At 34.7% G+C, this 20,463-nt stretch overlaps 1 protein-coding gene across 1 annotated transcript in view; it reads right to left on the bottom strand.

Moving 5' to 3' along the window:
* Positions 1–18,478, bottom strand: part of LOC115881559 — a 131,601-nt gene extending 113,123 nt beyond the window's left edge. The window contains exon 1 of the mRNA XM_030899101.1: positions 18,122–18,478. The gene's annotated coding sequence lies outside the window, so the exon portion shown is untranslated. The remainder of the gene's footprint in view (positions 1–18,121) is intronic.
* Between the last annotated feature and the right edge of the window lie 1,985 nt (positions 18,479–20,463).

Raw genomic sequence — 20,463 nt, 5'->3', positions numbered from 1 at the left:
CGTCGGATATGTGGTAAGTTGTTTATATAAATCAAAAAAAGTAAAGGGCGCAGTACTGAGCCTTGTGGAACACCATTTTTAAGAGGTCTTGGGCTCGACCACACACCATCAACGACCACCCTCTGTATTCTGCCCTCCATGTAGGATTTCAAAAGGGCAACACTACCCTCGCTAAATTTATAATAGTCGAATTTTTTAATGAGCAACTCGTGAGACACAATCGAAGGCTTTACTTAAATAGCAAAATACCGCGCCAACATGTTCCTTACCCTCAAAGCCATTCAAGATGAATGACACGGGGTCCAGAATCGCCAGCACAGTGCTGTGTCCGGACCTGAAGCCGAACTGTTGGTCGTTCAGCAATAAATTCTCTTCAAGGAATAACGCCATTCTTGAGGCCATACACTTCTCAATGACTTTTGAAAAAACAGGAAGCAGTAAAATCGGGCGATAATTAGATATATCATTCTTGTCCCCCTTTTCGAAGACAGGTACGACAACAGCCTCCTTGAGACAACATGGAAAATGCATTCCCTAAAGCACAAAATAATTATTTTTGTTAGCGGTATAAGAATAAGCTCCCTTATCATCTTTATAATACTAACACTGAACCCAAATTTGTCACGCGAATCTTTATTTATCGCCAAATCTTTCAATCATTGTTGATCTATTATACCGGGTGCATCTCAAAAGAGGTTCAACCCTATAACTTTTTTATTTTTTCAGGTAAAAAAACGATATTTGGTATGTTAGTATATGACGTAAATTAGGATTGATTGACGTATTCAATTCTTCTCGGCCACTTCCCGTTTCACCGGAAATGACTACAACTTTTGATTTTTAAATTGCACCCTCGGTATTTTTTTACTTTATTCGATAGAAAATAACATTCTGAATAGAATGACATATCATATGTCAAATTTTGACATTCTCGCTTAATAAAAAATTGTACTTTAAAATTCAATCTAGAGTGCCATGGCTGTGTTAAAAACACCAATTTTTAATCAAGGAGCCTGGGAAAAATAGATTTGACCGTCTAATGTTTTTGGTGTCTGGTCCTGGCCGGTTTAAAGATGCCCAAATGGTATTTTTAATCAAATCTCAATTTTTTCAAATGGAACGAGGGTGACTCATTAGCATATTTGGAAAAAGCATTTTTTTACGAATAATTTGATACCACACACTTGGTATTTCGAGTCAAATCGCGTGTTGCAATTTCAAATAAGCCATATGTGAAAATGTCAAAAGTTGGCATTTGTATGTCATTCTATTCAGAGTGCCATTTTCTATCGAATAATGTAACAGAATACCGAGGGTGCCATTTATAAATCAAAAGTTGTAATCATTTCCGGTGAAACCGGAAGTGACCGAAAACAATTGAATACGTCAATCAATTCTAATTTATGTCATATACTAACATACCAAATCTGGATTTTATAAATTTTGCATGTAAAATTACTAGTACCGATAAACTGACATTTGACTGTACCACTGAAAATATAGATAAAACCCTCGATGCACTGAACTTTTTTGCAGTAGGGAAACATCGAGACACCATTGTAAATCTCGAGTTAAATGAGCCGAACGAAGATGATAATAAAAAAGGATTTATTATCGAAATTATGATCGTAAATAAGGATTCCAATTAGGAGAGAACTAGGCGAGACGTCTAACTGTTGCAAGATGGCTACGAGGGGAATAATTAAAAGTTCGAACGCGTTTGGTGGCGAGAAGAGTTGTACCAGAATGGCTAGAATGCCTTAAGGCACTGTTTCAATAATCCTACCAAGAAATGGGCTAAGCAGAGTCACAAATTAAGTCTCTTAAGAATCACATCTTATCTATTATCTTATCTGACATTATCCTATCTAACTTTAATCAAATATGTTAATTTAGTCATTTTTTAAGTACACAAATTCAAATTCCTTACAAATAGCATAATATAAAAGTATCTAAGAAGAAGGTACCTACTTACATTCAAGTTAATGATTAATGGCTATTGATTTTTTTATTTATAACTTTTATAGAATGTTTAAATGTAGAACTAGTATAGAGGATGTCCCAGGCTGGAGCGTTCATTAAAATTTTCTAGAGAACTACAATATCTAGATCGGAGATTTTTTGCACAACGCGATCTATCGACTGAAAATATTTTCATTATGGCGGCACTTCCGGAAATACCGGAAGTTGTCACCAGTTCCTTATTTTAAATGGGTATCCCCATTTTTTATTACGTACTTAAATTCCCTGTAATTTTTTTATGAACTTTGATATCAAACACGGTGTACGGTAACATTATCCGTTTTTGAAAAAAAAATATCTAAATTTTTGGAGGAAAAAAACTGGCTGTCAAAAAAATTTTTATAGTCTAAATGTCAAATTTAGTGATTTCCACCGTCACTGGATCATATGAAAGTGAGGAAGTTATCAGCGCGACCTTATAGAGCCTATTGTGTCCCTCTTGAGTTATAATTCATCATACAGTCTCAGAGCTTCGACAAAAGCCAGTATCTGAGACGGTTTTGCAGAGGTTATTTCTTCATCTCCGCTATCAGTCAATAAGTCGTACCAAAGTTTATGACGAATGGTTGTCGTCTCGGCTCATTCAGTGAAGAGGTGTTCAGGTGTTCTGGTGTTCCACCATTTTTCCCACAGAATCTGCATTCACCGTGGGTTCTAGGTGTTCATTGGGAGACTTAAAAATCCCGTAAAATGTTTAATGTTTTAGGAGGCATACCTAATCCCTTGGTAGGGAGCAAAAAAAAATCAAAAAGAATAAATTAAAAAAGTTTTCAAAATATTTAAGTATAACTACATCGACAACAGTTTATCTTTTTAGCACAGCCACGTCTAATAAAACAGTTTCAGAAGTTCTGATAATCTGATGACATTAGATAAAATCAAGCTTTAAATTAACGATTACTGCCTGATAATAATTACTTAAATATAGAGATGTTGCAACACCAAAATGATTTTGCTAAAAAGAACGAAACATTTAACAAAATAAGATAAGATCATCTGACATTATTTACGAATAGTGATGTCGAAATTGTTTTAAAGAAACAATTTAGAAAATGCACATTCCATCTAGACGTGATTCCACGCATCTCCCATCAAAAACATCTCTCGAATCGTCTTCTTACTGTTTATTTCGACAAGAGAACGATGGTAGATAAGAGACTTAACAACAATAACATCAACCGATCTGATATGAAGAGTATGCAGTAATAATGAGATTGTTTTGGAGAACCCTCGGGAGAACCTGAAAGCAGAGTCATATAATTGAAAAATCAAATAACTTACCTGAAGGAAATTTGATTTAAATTATTCGAGCATGTCCTATCCGAAATTATTACAATTTTTCACCATGTATAGTAGCTGTCTGCTTGGAGTGTTCGTGCAAACGTTTAAAGAAAGAAAATGCGGCAACGCCGCCCCCACATCTTCCGCCGTACCAGCCAATTCATTCTGTTTTTGTAGACCTTAGACCGCCTTTAGGGTGGGATACCATGTTTAGGGTGGGATTGTAATAATTTCGGATGGGACATGCTCGTATAATTTAAATCAAATTTCCTTCAGGTAAGTCATTTGATTTTTCAATTATACTTCTCATGTTAGAGACAAGCTGCAATTTTTTAGTAGATCTTTAAACATTCTGAAACCCCAGCGATGAACCATTGAGCCCGTCACCCAAAAACCACCCCTACAAAGGGTAAAAATAGCCATTTTTTACTTTTTCTTCAATAACTCTAAAACTACGAATTTTAGGAAGTCGTGAGTAAAAAATTGAAGAGATGAAAATTTCCTACCACATAGGTAAAGAACCAAACTTTTTAGAATTTCATTGGCGCAGGTGCGAATTCTTTAATTTAGGAGGATTGTTTTAATAACCCACCATTCTGTGTTTAACTTCAAATGAAAGCATTTTTAAGATAAATATCGAGACCAAAAAATTTATTAGGATACAAGTTCCTATAAAAACCATCTTTTAATAAAGGTAAGTTACCAGTGGCGGAGATAACTTTTTTAAATCTGCGTTTTTTACATTTTAAAAACATTGAATAAGAAAAATTGCAGTTTTACAAATAATTTCCCATGACATAGGTATATTGAAAAATTTACACGTTTAATAACAAAATAGGAAAAACCTTAGCTCAAAAATGGGATAACTTATCTTAAGGATAGTCCTCATTCACTTCCACATTTGTTGGGTTCATACATGTAATACCATTGCATTGACCACATGCCATAGTGCAGGTGAGTCCTATTCGCTTGCATGTACATGCTTTTTTACAGCCTCCCAAAGAGCAATTGCAAAAAAATTTCTCTAAAACAGCAATGGGCTGGTCTGAATGTATTGGAGTCATAAAAAAGCATGCACGAATGTTCGTCATCTCGGCGCACTCAGTGATAAGGTGTTCTGGTGTTTTCCCATTTTCCCCACAAAATCTAGAGGTTAAAAAAGAACCATAATAGCTCTGAGAAGGTCTATAATAGCTCTAAAAGAACCATAATAGCTCTTCTCTGTCTACCTAGAGAAGATTGATAACCTAAACCTAATCCAAGCTTGTTATAGGCATTATTTACGAAATCTACTATAAATACAAGTTTAAAAATGTAGGAGGACAAAGATGACTTCAACTTAATTTTAAAACGTTCCTTTTATAAGTTTCCCACAAATTTCACTGCACATTTCGAAACAACTTTCACATGCCCATCTCGTTTCTACTCTCTTTTGCTTCTTTTCGTCGTTCTTCCTTCCTCCAGCCGCGCTTTTATTGTTTCGAACCGCTTCCTTATTGCCGTCTTCGATTACACAGTCTTTCGCACCTAGTTCAACCTGTCGGTCGGCCACATGACAGAGAACATCGCTCGTCGTTAAATTACGAAACTGACATTCGGGCTCATTGTACTCTCCGCTGATTATGTAAAGTGCGCTTTTAATTAGTTTCTTGATTATCGCGCCTGCTGTCATAGACCTTGAGTCAGTGGCGGCTAGTCCATAAGCGATGCAATGTTGCAGGCACCCAAAAAAAAATGATATATCTTTTAATTTAATCTTGTAGATGTAGATTATATGGAATATTATAGATCTACTGTGTCCCTTTCTTGGGTATAACTCATCATATTATAGTCTCTTTGACTAAAGCCAATATCGGGAACGGTTTTGCAGAGGTTAAATCGTTTGCTTTTACCTTCTATCCTTTGGTGTGGTGTAGCTGTCACTCAATTTTTTCAGCTTCTCTAAGCATTCTTTTACCAACTTCAAATTGATAGTGACTAACTTGATTTAGCTTAGCTAGCCAAGCTAGCTAGTTTGAGCAAAGCTAGATTCATCATCATCATCATCATCAACCAGCCTGAAGTGTCCACTGCTGGACGTAGGCCTTCCTCAAATATTTCCACTCTTCTCGGTCCTGCGCCACTTGGATCCAGTTTCCCCTAAATATCTTTAGGTCATCTGACCATCTTGTCGGAGGTCTGCTTCTGTTTCTAAGTCTTGGCCTCTGTCCTGTCTTGGTCGCCATTCTAGTATAAGCTTGGTCCATCTATCGTCCGTTCTTCTGGCAATATGCCCAGCCCAGTTCCATTTGAGTTTTTTCAGCAGATATACAGCATCTATTATTCGTGTACGCTGTTTTATAACTGTATTAGGTTTCTTGTCTCTTAGAGATACACCAAGCATTGCATTGCTTTTTCCATAACTAGATTGACTACCCTTTAATGCTGCTTAACTATCGGATAAGACGGCTATTTCTTGTTTCCGATAGTTCCTATCTAAGACATGAACGCATATTCAAGTAACGTTCTTCTTTTTAATACTTATAGATAAATATATTGCCTCTTCTTTTCTTTTAGATGGCTCTAATGGCTGTACGCATCTTTCAATAGCGTAGATTTCTCCCTGGATGCTGGGTTGGTTGTTTATGTGGTTGGGGGTATTTATTTTTCGGCCCAAATACTTCTACCTCTGTTCTTGCTTTGGTTTTGGAAGCAGCAGCATATCACGTGATAGTATGGTATTTTTGCTGCTGCTGAGTAAGAAGATTTGATTTGAATCAAATGAAGCAGAAATTGCAGGTCTTAAGATCAATATTAGGCAAACTAAATCGATGAGAATCTGTATCAATAGTGTGGCTCCCTTTATCATGGCAACAACACCTCTAAATGAGGTAAATAATTTTACTTACTTGATTATTATAACAGACCGGGCACAGAGAAAGATATTAAAGATAGAATAAGGCTTGAATAACTTTAGGAATGCTAAACAAAATTTAGATGTCTACTCTCTACTTACCAAACTTAAAATTTTCAATTCAAATGTCAAGTCAGTATTATTTTATTGTGCAGAGACAACTCCAACTCCAAGTATTCAACACCAAGTATTCATAAACCATTGTCTGCGAAAAATTGTAGGAATATGCTTGCCAAACACTATTAGAAATAAGGATTTATGGAGCTTAACCAACTAAAAGTAAGTGTATAATGAGATCAACCTGATGAAATAGAGGTGTATTGATCACATATTCGAGTGAAGCGGCAACAACATCGCTAACAGAGCTATTGAGAGGTAGTAGAAGAACTGGCCGTCCAAGACACACATGACAAAGAAAAATTAAAAAAAAGAACAAAACAGTAATCCGATCATGGCGAGATGGTAAATAAATTTAAAAAAATGGGAAATTAGGAATAAGTAATTTTTAAATATTTTTTTTATAAAATTTGAAGAATCCTTAAAAAAATTACCAAGACCCGCCACTGTGTGAAGTTGAACTGTGTGGTATTTAAAACGAGAGAAAGAACAAGAATATGATAGTATTGAACCACTAAAGAATGGTAATAGAATTACAGTAATCCGAAGCGGTTTCTATGAAAAATAACTGTACGCTTTTAGATCATAATTGGCTGTTGCACTTTTCCATAGAATGTGCATTTCAAATTAGTCGACTGTTATTATTAAATCACATCTGACATTGTATAATTATGCTTAATTGATATAGAATAGTTGCACGCACCAAAATGCTATATGGCTATAAAAAATATCTTAACCGTGAAATTACATTTTAATGTCAGTTTGGCTCAATTTATTTTTGCTGATACTGTTGGAGAATATAAAATAAATCAAAGCAGGTTTCTTACATTGCATTATCAGTAAATTATTGTGAGGACATTTTAAGTAGATTTATTATACATGCCATCACTTGAGGTTAACAGGAAATTTAGCCATCTCAACTACAGTAGGTATTTAACTAATAATACCTAAATGAACTTACCGCTCTGCTTCCCAAATCGAAACCAACTTAAAGCAGAACTCAAGAACCTGGAAGGATCCATCCATAACCTGGATGGAAATCCTCCAACGGTCTAAGACATTCAAAGAAATTTCTAAGGACTTATCACCGAGAGAAATCAAAGATTTTCCTTGATTTCAGTAAAATAAATCTTCGGATTGTCACTGGGTTTTTAACAAGTCACTGCCTTCTCAATAAACACCTCAGTAGATTGAAGCTAGGAAATGGGGAATGCAGATTCAGTAGGAAAAATGGGGAAACACCAGAAGACCTCATCACTGAGTGCACTCAGAGGACAACCATTTGTACCTTAAACTTTGGTAGGATAGATATCGGAGATGGAGAACTAACCTCTGTAAAACCGTGTCAAATACTGGCTTTTGTCAAAGCTCTGAGACTGTGTGATAAGTTATAACTCAACAAAGGGGAGCAAAATAGATCTAGAAGGTTGCTGTAATTAACTTACCCCCTCCCATACAATCTATAATCTACATCTAAGATTTGACTTTCTCATTTGTGATATCAATATAATTTTTTTTCAATGTAAAAAATTGCCATTTTTTAATACAGATATAGCATTCAACATAGAAAAGGAATATTTACATAATCACAGCTTCTTTTCATGCTGACGTTCAAAACAATGTTAGAAATTAAACATAATCGGCGCCGGCGCGGCGAAGTATCTTTTGATCAATACAAAATCGGCAATTTTGAGCACCGTATAATAGTTTGACGATTTCAAAATGTTGTTAACCAGGGTGTAACAAACGAAGACGGAACAATATAATAAGCCATATAAAGGTACATTTTGCCTTTTAAATTTATAAAAATATGTAGAACTTCTTAATTCTAATTTAATAATAATAATAACAATAGCTCCCGTATATAGCGTTTAAGGCCTTGGGAGTAGCAAGGTACAGCTTGCCATACTAGAGCCGTTCTGTATACAAGGAAGGTAATGTGGCTAGCATTACGCTTCAACCGCCTATTATTACCTCAGGATTGTGAATCCCAAGTACTCATTTAAGGCTGAGTCACCCTAGGTACCCAAACTATTTTTATTTTAATAAAAATAACCGGCTAATGAAATGCCGGGTGTAGGATTCGAACCCACCCCTTCCCATCCCCATTCGATTCGCAACCTTGAGATTGGTAGACTAGAGCCTGTACCTCTACGCCACCGGGCACCTTATTATCTGCACCTTAATTCTAATTTTAAATATATTTTATTACGTTTTTTTCAATAACAAGGGGCCGTCCCCTGCCGGAAACACTGCGACCTGTGAGGTCTATTGTGTTTGTCCCCTTTCTATATCTGTACCCATTCTCCTATCCCTGCGCCCTGCTCTAACTTATGCAGGTTCTTGATAGGAAGTTCCTCCGGTTCTAGCCTAGATTTCCCAAATAAAAATTGTCGCTTATGACCCAGAGCCTCGCAGTGACATATATTATGTGCTCCACTGTTTCAGAATCTTCATCGCAGAATATGCAGCAAAGACTTCCTTGATACAGTTTGAACTTATTCAGGTAACACTTGACAACCATGTGTCCTGTCAAGAGGCCTGTTGTAATCCGCACTTTATTCCTGCTAAGCATTAGAAATACTTTTACGATTTTATAGCTAGGTCCTTGGATAAAGGCCTTGCTGTGCTTGTGCCCCTGTCTGTTTCTCCAGTGTGTATTCTGTTCTGGGATCCTCATCCAGAGTTTTAGTGCACTACGGGCCATATATTTGGTTATTCCCAGTAATGGCTCTGTAACAAGATAGGATGCCGATGATCCTTGCCTAGCTAGCTCATCGGATTTTTCGTTGCTTTGGATGCCGCTCTGGCCCGGCACCCAGAATAATTTATTTCTGTTCCTTCGTGCCAGAGCTTCCAGTTCACCTAGGAATTCCCAAACGAATCTCGCCGATACCTTTGGGCTCATAAGCACCCCAATCTTACCTGAATAAGCTCTTCCATTGTTTTTTGTCGTACATTGTAGAATGGCGGAGATTTCTGCTTGGAATACGGCTGAGTATTTGTATTTACCCAAGGAAAAGGATAAGCTTACCCTTGATCTTTCCCCAAATACTCCAGCCCCTGTTCTTTCAGCGGTCTTTGACCCGTGTGTATACTAGGTTAGTCAGTCCTGAAGGAATGTTATATCTGTCCACATTCCTCGATCCATTTTGTTCACCTCCAGTGGTTTGTGGAAGTGATAGTGATAGTGATTATTGTACATTGGATACCTTCTAACAAACATTTTTTTTTTTATAAACCTAGTTTATGATACCTTAATTTGCCTTTTTTTATAAAAAAATATTACAAGCACATAACCTAACAAGTATTTTTTTAATACACTTATTCAATAATTAAATTAATAAAACCTGCAGGATAGCCAACTATATGAATTATTGTTTATCGCTCTTTACAAAAAATAATTTAATTCTGTAAAGTACAAGTAATTTTTTTAAAGAAAAAATATTTCAGAAAATCTTCTTGTGATATTCGGATTCTATAATATATAATACGAAAGTATGACAGAAACATATAAGAAAATAACTGACCAGCAGCTCAGTGTTTCCCACGTTCTATCATATTTCATATTTAATGGTGCCTTACCGTGTTAATGTTAAACTTGTTAATTATACGTTGCTATTAAAAATATAAACACTTTTATTGTACCGTGTATTTTAGGCCATTCACTCAGGTCTAGACAGCTTTTTTAATTTTAATAACGAAAAAACTAGAACATAATATATTATAACTTTAACATATAAATCTATTTCTCAAGTACATACAAGATTTTTTTTATAAATTAAGAAAAATATTTTTAATTAAAGGCTCATTTACATTTGTTACTTTTAATGATCATCTTGCAGAAATCTCCAGAATTGCCTCTAATATTTGTTTCATCTAAAGTGTAGTATATAAGCATAAAACTATTTGAGCATCTATCAACTTTTAATGATTTTTATTCCCTATCCAATAATGTAACAGAAGGTTCTCTTCTCGATATTTTAGTTTTAAAATGAATAATTATTGTTGTCGACAATAAATGGCATACATATTTTATTATATTTTTCTTATACAACCGTTTTAATAAAGTTTTTTTTAATAGAAAGAGTTAAATAGAAAAAAAAAGTCTATCATTGTGTATTGAATAAAGAAAAGTTAACTCGTTCTTATATAAGAAAATAATTGACTATTATAAAGAAATATTAAAATTAATTCATATGATTTTTTTACATTCTATTATTATGTACGTTTGTGATCAAATGTTATACAAGAATATAATATATCCTTGTACTAAGTGACAATTTGCAATATAATTGTGCATTGAAAATATGAATATGTTTTGTTTTGTTAATTAGTAGGTTTTTGTAGTGTAATACTACTTTGATAATTAAAACTTTCAAATCAGTATAATTGCAATAATAAATATGTTTGTAGTTTACCTCCATTGGCGTAACTACAGGGGTGCCGGCCCCATAGGTACTGCTGAGCATCCCTCAGAGAAATCTTGAATTTTGACTGAACGATGGCTCTTGGCTAAATATTATTTTTTTTTGCTTGTGATGAAGTAAACATTATTTAAAAATAATCTGTGTTCAAAAAATGTGTGCTAGTTTTTATTTTTTTACAAAATTGGTAAGTATTTCAGTAATCCACTGGAACACGGGTTGATATAACCAAGTTTATAAAATTTATTGATAGAGAACTTCATGTAAACGTTTTATTCAAAAAATGTATTTATTTTTAATGATATTTTTTTTAAAAAACAAAATCCCTAGGCACCCCATAGGTTCAAACCTAGGCCCCCCCAGGATGAATTGCTAGTTATGCTAATGTTTACCTATACAGAGTCGGTTTGACAGATACATATTTTAATATGTGCACATATGACAGAGTTGGTAGATCTCAGTAATAGAAACATATTTTCTCTTCGTTTTTTCATATCCGAATTATTTTATTCTGAAAATTAAAAAAAGAATATTTTTGCTTCAGAACCATTTGAATCTTCTGAATTCTCGGCCGTCTAAAATTAATATAGTACCTATGTTGCCATATATTATAAAGATACATAAAGATATTAAAAAAAAGAAAAAAAAGAAAAAAAAAAGAAAATTAAAAGAAAAAAATTAAATTATTGTTTTTTTCGCGAAAAAATCCTCATAGGGTTCCTGGGCTACCACCCCTAAGAATATGACACTTTAAGACTCCCTGTATATTTTAGTGAATATAAATATAGCAGACAAACGTTTTCATAACAAAATAAGTTTAAATTATTGTGACTTTATTATGTAGGTACTGTAAATATATTATATTGGTAAATAGAATTAAAATGAAGATTTAAATTAATAAAGGCTATATTTTATAAATAAAAAAGAATCGAAACGAAATTGTAGACCATAAAAGAAGAAAGAGAAATTAATAAATTTCCTTTCTTTAAATAATTAACCAAGATACAATAGATCATCTCATTTTCTATGCAAATCATCACTTAATATTATTTTTTAATGAGATCAATGAAAGTAAAATATTTAAAACAGTTAACAACTAATAAAAATCATAGCCAAGAGCCTATTAAATGAATATTAATTTTCAAATATTTTATTTTTAATTTTTTATTGATATTTTTACTATTTCATCGGCAAAATAATACACTAATTTAGCACAAACGCTTTAATTTTACGCTGGACGCACGTTTCGCTAACCATGTTAGCATTATCATCACATAATTAAAACAAATTTAAACTATATTTAATACCAATTAAATTTTTAGTTACGTTATCGAGGACGCCATTTTTAAATTCATTGTTGTCAACCATGGACATATTCGGCGCCACTGGAATTTAAATTTCTCCCTGGGTAGTTCTGCTGTAAAAAATGTCAAGTTGCCACATTTAGGGTGTATTCCGTGGCTTACCTTGGTTATGGTTTTATGTTCCGTTTCTGCCGGTTTCCTGAAAGTTTTCTTATTACGGAACACGGTTACTGAAAAATATCGGTCATAACTGGCACCAAATTAACCAGCGGGAGAAGGCTGGTTTTTCTGGTTTATTTTGCCAATCAATGTCATTTATGTGACATTGATTGACAAACAAAACCAGACCAAACCTCAGTATATTGGTGGACATCAAACATCGATAATTTACGAAAAGATTGTTTACAATCTAGAAGGAATTGGACAAGAAGCCAGGGAAACACCACACTAGCAGAGGAATACAAAAGTCGGAGAAAGCTTTTAAGAACAGCTATAAGATCGAGTAAAAAGCAGTTCTGGAGAGATTTATGCCAAGAGATTGAAAATGACCCGTGGGGACTCCCTTACAAAATAGTGTTTAAGAGGATAGGACACGAAAATATACCAGGACTGTTGGACCCAGATTGGGTTTGCCAAATAGTAGAGACACTCTTCCCAAAGGAGCAGCATAAAAAATATGACGGAGGAAAGAAAAAAGTGTGCAGGAACAACACAATGGAACTAAAATATTTTAGTGTAGTCGAACTAGAACAAGCAAGTACAAAACTTTCGGCAAATAAATCACCGGGTCCTGACGGCATACCAAACGAAGTTCTTAAAATAGCCATTGATGTATGGCCGGAGTTACTACTACACACAGTGAATGAATGTCTTCTTTCTGGATGTTTCCCAAACAAATGGAAGCAGCAAAATTTGGTCCTTCTACACAAGCCCAACAAGCCAATAGAGAATACGTCATCTTATAGACCAATCTGCCTAATAGACACCAGTGCCAAACTCCTGAAAAGATTAATACTACAAAGAATGGAGGTCCATGTGGACACCATAGGAGGATTATCACATCGGCAGTATGGATATCGTAAAGGCATATCGACCATCGACGCAATCAATCGAGTAATCACCATTGCAAGGAGTGTAAAGGAAGGGAATTGGAAAAATAAAGGATATTGTGCATTAGTAACTTTAGATGTCAAAAATGCTTTCAATACTGCAAGATGGGGAGAAATTATACAAGCCTTGAAAAGAAAAGATTTCCCAGAATATTTGAAAAATATGGTGAATAGCTATCTTACAGAGAGAAAAATATTCTATCTAACGTCTGAAGGAACAAAAACGTATGACATAACAATGGGAGTTCCCCAAGGATCGGTCCTAGGACCCCTCCTATGGAACATATTTTATGACGAGCTTATGGAACTGGAAATGGCTGAAAACACAGATATAGTGGGATTTGCAGATGATATTGCTGTTGTGGCAACGGCAAGTAAAACAGAACAACTGGAGATTGAAGTTAACGACAGTTTAGATAGAATACACCGTTGGCTGAAGATGAAAAATTTGCAACTGGCTGTCCATAAAACAGAGGCTGTACTGATAACGGATAAGCGATCTTTTACGTATCCAAAGATTGTGTTGGATGGGACGGAAATCAATGGTCCTCAGTCCTAGTCAAAGCCTCAGATATCTGGGAGTACAAATTGATAAAAAGCTGAATTTCAAAGAACACATACATGCAGTAGTGGTAAAGGCTCAGACAACAGTGGCTAAATTAGCAAGAGTAATGCCAAACATCGGAGGTCCAAGGCAGGAGAAAAGGATACTTTTAAATGAAGTGGTCCACGCCAGTATTTTGTACGCCGCTCCAATATGGGCAAAGGCACTGGAGGTTAAAAAAGAAAAACAGAAACTTCTATCAGTTCAGCGACGGAGCGCCTTGAGAGTTGTTTCTGCCTACAGAACTGTAGCGGAGCAAGCGGTATTCGTAATCGCAGGTATACCACCAATAGACCTGGTAGTAAAGGAAAGGGCTTATATATATATATATGATCAAAAAACTACAGGAAGAACAGATAAGGCTGATATCAAAAATGAAGCGAAGGAGATATTATATCAACTGTGGCAAAGAAGATGGGATGAGGCGTACGGTGGAAAATGGACACATATGTTAATCCCGAATATAAGAAGATGGACTGAACGAAAACACGGACAGGTAGACTATTATCTTTCCCAGATACTTAGCGGTCACGGAGCTTTCGAACATTATTTATATCGTTTCAAGAAAAGAGCTAGTGCGGCCTGTAAATATTGCAGCAGTGCCATCGACGATGTCAGTCACACCATTTTTGAATGCTCGGCCTGGGAACCAGGTAGATTAAAGATCAAGGGGATTTTTAAGGTACCCTTTAAAAAAGAAAACTTAGTACCATCTATTGTGGAGGACGAAGATATATGGGAGGCTTTCGTGGCGTTTATATCAAAAATTCTACGACAGAAGGAGCTGGATCAACGGAGGGTTGAAGAATGACCAAAGTCTAACGTAGAGAGGGGCATCTGCGCCGAAGTAATGCGTGAGCAGTTCCAGCGCAGTTTGTCTACCAAATAGGGTGGAATTTTTTTTAGTCGGTAGGAATCCGGCACACCTCGGTCGCCAGAACAACAGACCAGGCGTCTAAGAAGATTTTTTACCATCCTCAAAAAAAAAAAAAAAAAAAAAAAAGAAGTAGTATAGTTAAAATAGTTTCAACAAAGTACTATTTAACTTAATAGTTTCTATAAAGAGTGGCCGCGGCCGTAGCTCCAGCGGTAGAGTGTCGATCTGCGGAGCGGAAGGTACTGAGTTCGATCCCCAGCCAGTACGGTCGCTTTATTTATTTAAATAAAAATATTTATTTATCTAAATAGAGCGACGCTCGAGCCGCTACCTCAAGGAAGGCAATGGCAAACCACCTTGAGTATATTTGCCTTGTACAGCCTCTCAAATAGTGCCGTTCGGATTCGGGGATAAACTGCATGTAAGTAGGTCCCGTGTACTTGTGAAATATTGATGACACACATCACAGGTACATGCGAGAGGTAGCCGACGCTCTATATAAGCGCTGAGGAGCCAGGTGAGTTCTTTTTATATATGACTATAGTCAGATAATAAGCGACTATAGTCAGGTAACAAATGACTATAGTCAGATAATAAATGACTATAGTCAGATAATATTTGTACACTTTTACACGCTCCTGAATATATTAAGCATGCGCAGTATATTTCGCAACAGGTGGTTTTCACGTGGATTTCATTAGCTGTTCAAAAAGAATATCTATTTAGGAAATAATTGTAATTACTGTAATAAAGAATATATATTTAGGAAATTTTTAGGAAATATTTTTAAATTCACCGATTGTGTCTGCAGCTGTTTGTAGAGATCATAATTTTAAACGATACAATCCAAAGATTAAATCCCAACAAACATTGAATATTTTAATAAAAATTCATAGAACACGAGAGGATATCAATTATTTATATAATGTTTTTTGATTGACACCACATACATCATATTTTTTCGTTCCTTGTCTTATTAATGCAGCCCAATCTGAAAAGAACCGTCAAAATTTCGAGTCCATGATAAATTTCTCATCAAACCAAATCGAATAGCGATTCGAAATGAATTTGAAACGGTTTTGATCGATTGGACGTCCCGATTTATTGTTTTTTTCTTCTTCTTCTATGGTTTCAAATCGGAATGTGGTTTGCAGTTGATTTGTCAACGAGACTCTTCTTTTTTTATCGGTATTACTCTGTGAATGTTAAGTTTAGACCTTGCACTACTTATCAGTAAAGGATTATTTGTCTTGGTAACACTTTTAATGGTCATCTTGAAGGAATCGTGTAAAGTGGCACCGCAACCTTACAGATCTATTGTGTTTTAACGAGTTATTACTCATCATACAGGCTCAGGGTTTTGATAAAAGTCATTATCTGAGACAGTTTTACAGAGGTTAGTTCTTCCGATATCAGTCGTAACAAACTTCATGACACGAATGGTTGCCGTCTCGACGCACTCAGTGATGAGGTGTTCTGGCATTTCCCCATTTTCTCGACAGAATCTGCATTCGCCGTTGTTTCTTAGTTTCAATCTAACTGAGGTGTTCGTTGAGGCGACAGTGTCCTGTTAAAAATCCCGTGACAATCCGAAGATTGTTCTTAACCAAAACAATGAAAATCTTGGTTTTCTCGGTTTCTTGGTTTTCAGTGCTAGGAAATTTTTTCCCTGGTCTTGGGCAGTTGGAGGCTTCCCATGTTTGCTTCTTTTCTAGATAAGTCGTTTACTTTTTCATTACCTTCTATCTCTTGATGGGCTGGTACCCAGAATAGGACTCTTTAGCTTCTCTAGGCATTCTTTGGCAAAAATGGTAAGTGGTAAGACTCCAAAGTAATTAAGTATAGATTATATGAATATAACAGAAGGTTATATAGAATTTTCTTAGAGATCCATCAACATTATGCGAATGTGGTTAGGTTAGGACAAAACCTCGAGATATACAACTATCCTAAGTATCCAGTTTCCCGCACGCTGTGCGACACGATTCAAGCCAGAAAAATGCCGCCTGTATTGCGAATTTACGAATTTGCGAATTGTTAATTTGATAATATTTCAGTGTATATAATCTGTTTATTTCTCTTTTTTTATTTTTTACAATTTTATGTTTGTAACTGTCTTGAAGTTTATCTTTCGGTATCTACATTTTTCTTTTTTTTATAGGTCTCTTACACATTTTGTGTGTGTTTTTTGTACATATTTATATTTTACCTCTTATATTTCTTTTTTTATATCTTTTTATATACCCATTTTGATCCCCAAAACCAACTGTTCATTAAAGAATCGTTCTCCGATCCTATAATTCATCCAGAATGGAGGCTCAGTGAAAAGTATAAACATCCTCGTCTTCGTTTTTAGTTCATTTCATGATTACTAGTCTTCATTTCATGATTACTAGTTTTTTTTGCGTTGAACCAAACCAAACCTTTACACAACACCAGTTTGTTTCAAGTTTAACTTTATTCATACAATAATTTAGCGGAGGTCTGCTGTTTTATGATATAATTTCATCTCATTTAATATAAATTAAGCAAATTAAAAAAAATATATATTATAGATCACTGAATAAATTATTTTAGTTTTTAGGATCAGGGTTAACATATTCATTATCTAGAATAAAAATTCAACCTTGACCAAAAATATATCCAAAAAAACGATACAGAAATGATTTTTATTAATGCTGCTTCTATTTTTTAACATATTTAATTTCCTAATAGTACAAAATTTTTGAATATTTTATTTTTTTACAACATATCTGCATAACAGCATAAAACTACAACACGTTAAAATATTCTTTAACTATGACCGAAAGAAGTTTTTCTATAATTTTTTTGTATTTTTTTGAGTTCAAATTAAAGCTCTTTTAAATTTGTCCCTATTTTAATGATCATCTTGGAGGAATTATCCAAAGTAATAAGTGTAGATTGCCTCTATTTTTCATCCAAAGTGTACATTAATACTTCGATACATTCGATACGACGAACACCTCGAACTGGTATTGCTGCGAAAGGTGGACATACACGCTATTAAAATTATTACAAAATTACTGTTTTTGTCAATAAAAGAATCTCTAAAATCAATATTTTATTTAAAAATGATTTAAAAAAATTTTCTCATAAAAAAATAGAGATAATCAAAAAATGAAATGTTAGGAATACATCTAAGATTACAAGAAACTATTTTTTTGTCCAAAATTATGCCAGTCTCATTTTTTCCACAGGCTGTTTTGAATTTATTGCAAAAACCGTTTTGATTTACCCCGATATGAACCCACCTAACTGAAGAATATAAGCCCTTAAAATATTAAAAAGTAATTCCGATAAATTTATCTTCACACTGGCACTATAATCGTAAAAATGGGATTACAAAATAAAAAGTTATGAAACATCAAACTTGGTCAAATTTTTAGGGTGGCGGAATTTTGTACCCGGGAGTATATTTTATTTGTCAAAATATAAATTTTGTAAAAATGATAATAACGAAACTCACCCGACAAAACTATCCAAAACAAAAGTTATCCATTGGATTTCGGCAATTCGAAATCAATCCAAAAATTCACTGCAACAATCCTTGTCCAACACAAATAACAAACATCCTCAAACAAAAAACTCACTAGTCAAAATAAAACACAAAAATGTTACCAAATGAAACAGTTTATGTCCTAGTTAAATCAATTAAACAGTTCTTCGAGGCAAAAATACAGTTTAAAAGTTTTTTTTTGACACCGAACTCTTGGAGCTTTCCGTGGGGAAACTGCAGTGGAAATTCGGGAAATTCCGCGCGAGCTGTCGGCGCGAAAAGTCGGCTATGGAAACGCGTATTGGCGCGTCGTTGTCGGTTGTGTTCTTGCCGGTGAAAACAAGTGACTGAGCGCCGGTACGCCAGTTAGAGACCACCTGTTCTGGTGGCCGTTCGCGGATGGTTGCAGCCGATCACAGGTGGAAGTCGGGCCTACCATCTGCATCGACGGCCGAAGAACTACCACATAGGTAAAATTCAACGATTTTGAAACGACCATTCCTATGACAAGATCATTTTAAGGCGAACTATATTAGATTAGATCTTTTTTTGATGAAAATTGGACTATTTCACACACAGATCTAGTGTTGTCTTCTTTTGAACTCTAGGTTACATTCTCCTCGTCCTTCATCCGTAGCTTTTAGAAGAAGTGTAAAACTTAGATAGATTAGAGTTCTAAGACGGTTATGGGTAGGGTTGCCAACTTTCAAAATAAGAAGTATAGAGGGTGACGAGAGGGTGAAAAAGAAGCACAGGCGAAACATTTTTTGAAAAGTCGCCCAAATGTCTAGAATTTGTCTAAACTCGTCAAGGTACTTCAAGACATGATACAAAGAATACAAGGTATGATATTGCGGAGGTTGGTCACTACGTCACAGGTGATAAACGGCACCATTAGTCGGCAAGTTCGGCGCGCCAATTTCAAATTGACAAACAGATGACACATAATAAATGTGAAATTAATTTGTCAAATGTCAAGCTCGATGATTTGACATAACTTTTGGGGTTATGTCCTAATTCTTCCCTATTTTAGGTCTTTTTTATTAGTGGCAATTGAACAATATGGATATTTTTTTGTATGGCGTATGACGTCACAGGTGGTATGCGCAAACTTAACGAAATTGGAGCCGCTGTCTGATCATACCTTGTTTTCTTTGTACCATGCTTCTAGAAGTATCACAAACTTCAATTTTGAATTTTAGGTAGCATTAAGCCTATAATAGAAGGAAAAAATGAAAAATCTCGAAATATCCTTATGGACTAAAATTTAGCTGTCTACCCGCTAGCGGTAACTGACTTTTCGGCAATGGTAATAAGAGAACCGCTAATTGTTTTAAAAATTTCCATTTTTACATAATGACAGTTGTTTCTAATCTATCTAAAATATTAACAGAATTGGCGGATAATTTGAAAAGTGGTAGCATCTTTGATATTTTAAATACAACACTCAGTATATTATTACATTTTGGCAAACTTCTTTTATATCTTATATTTTTTCTATTATACTAACCTATCTATTAAAGTTTTCGAGATAAAAAATAAAATATGTGTAAAATTGACAAAAACATGATTTTGAACAAGCATTGGTTTTGAACAAGCATGAATTAAACATTTTTAAAGCTGAAACTTGGATTCGAGGGGTGTCTCACTTGGGTGAAAAATGTACATGTACTGCCAAAATATCATTTTACTGCCAAGCGACTGCCAATGACTGCCATGTAATTACTATAGGAGAATGCCGGAAGACTGCCAATGACTGCCAGCGACTGCCAAGAAAATGTACAGGTAATTCCAATAGTGAGACACCCCTCGCTTGGATTATAACGAAAGTCGCCGGAAAACTAGAATTAATCGGTTTGATATTATCTGATTTTATACAATAATTCAAAGTTTTTGAATTATATGACTTTACTAGTCAAACTTCTTTAATATTATTTTGAATCGTGAGAATGAATAAATGAGATCCCATCGAAAACATAGAATGTAAAAAAAATTCCAAGTCGAGCAAATTATTCTTCCACTAGAAAAATTTGTGAGATCTCATGTCAAACTGTCAAACCAAGTCAGTTTATTTTATATAGTTTCTACTTAAGCACCTATTCTACAATTTTGTTATAAATTATTATTGTTAGTAACCAAGACCAGTCTCATAGATATATTGTAATAAAATAACTAGAATGCTTATTACAAGAATATTTACACAAGAATAATGCTACATGTATTTATTACAGCTGAGGGTTGGAAACTTTGGTGTTACAACAGCAAAATAAAACACTTATTCGCCACTCTTTACTTTAAGCAGATGATTAAAA

This window comes from Sitophilus oryzae, unplaced genomic scaffold, assembly GCF_002938485.1.
Source record: "Sitophilus oryzae breed Bouriz unplaced genomic scaffold, Soryzae_2.0 scaffold_172_pilon_pilon, whole genome shotgun sequence".
Taxonomy (NCBI): Eukaryota; Metazoa; Arthropoda; class Insecta; order Coleoptera; family Curculionidae; genus Sitophilus; species Sitophilus oryzae.
This window is presented reverse-complemented; position numbering and strand designations above follow the sequence as displayed.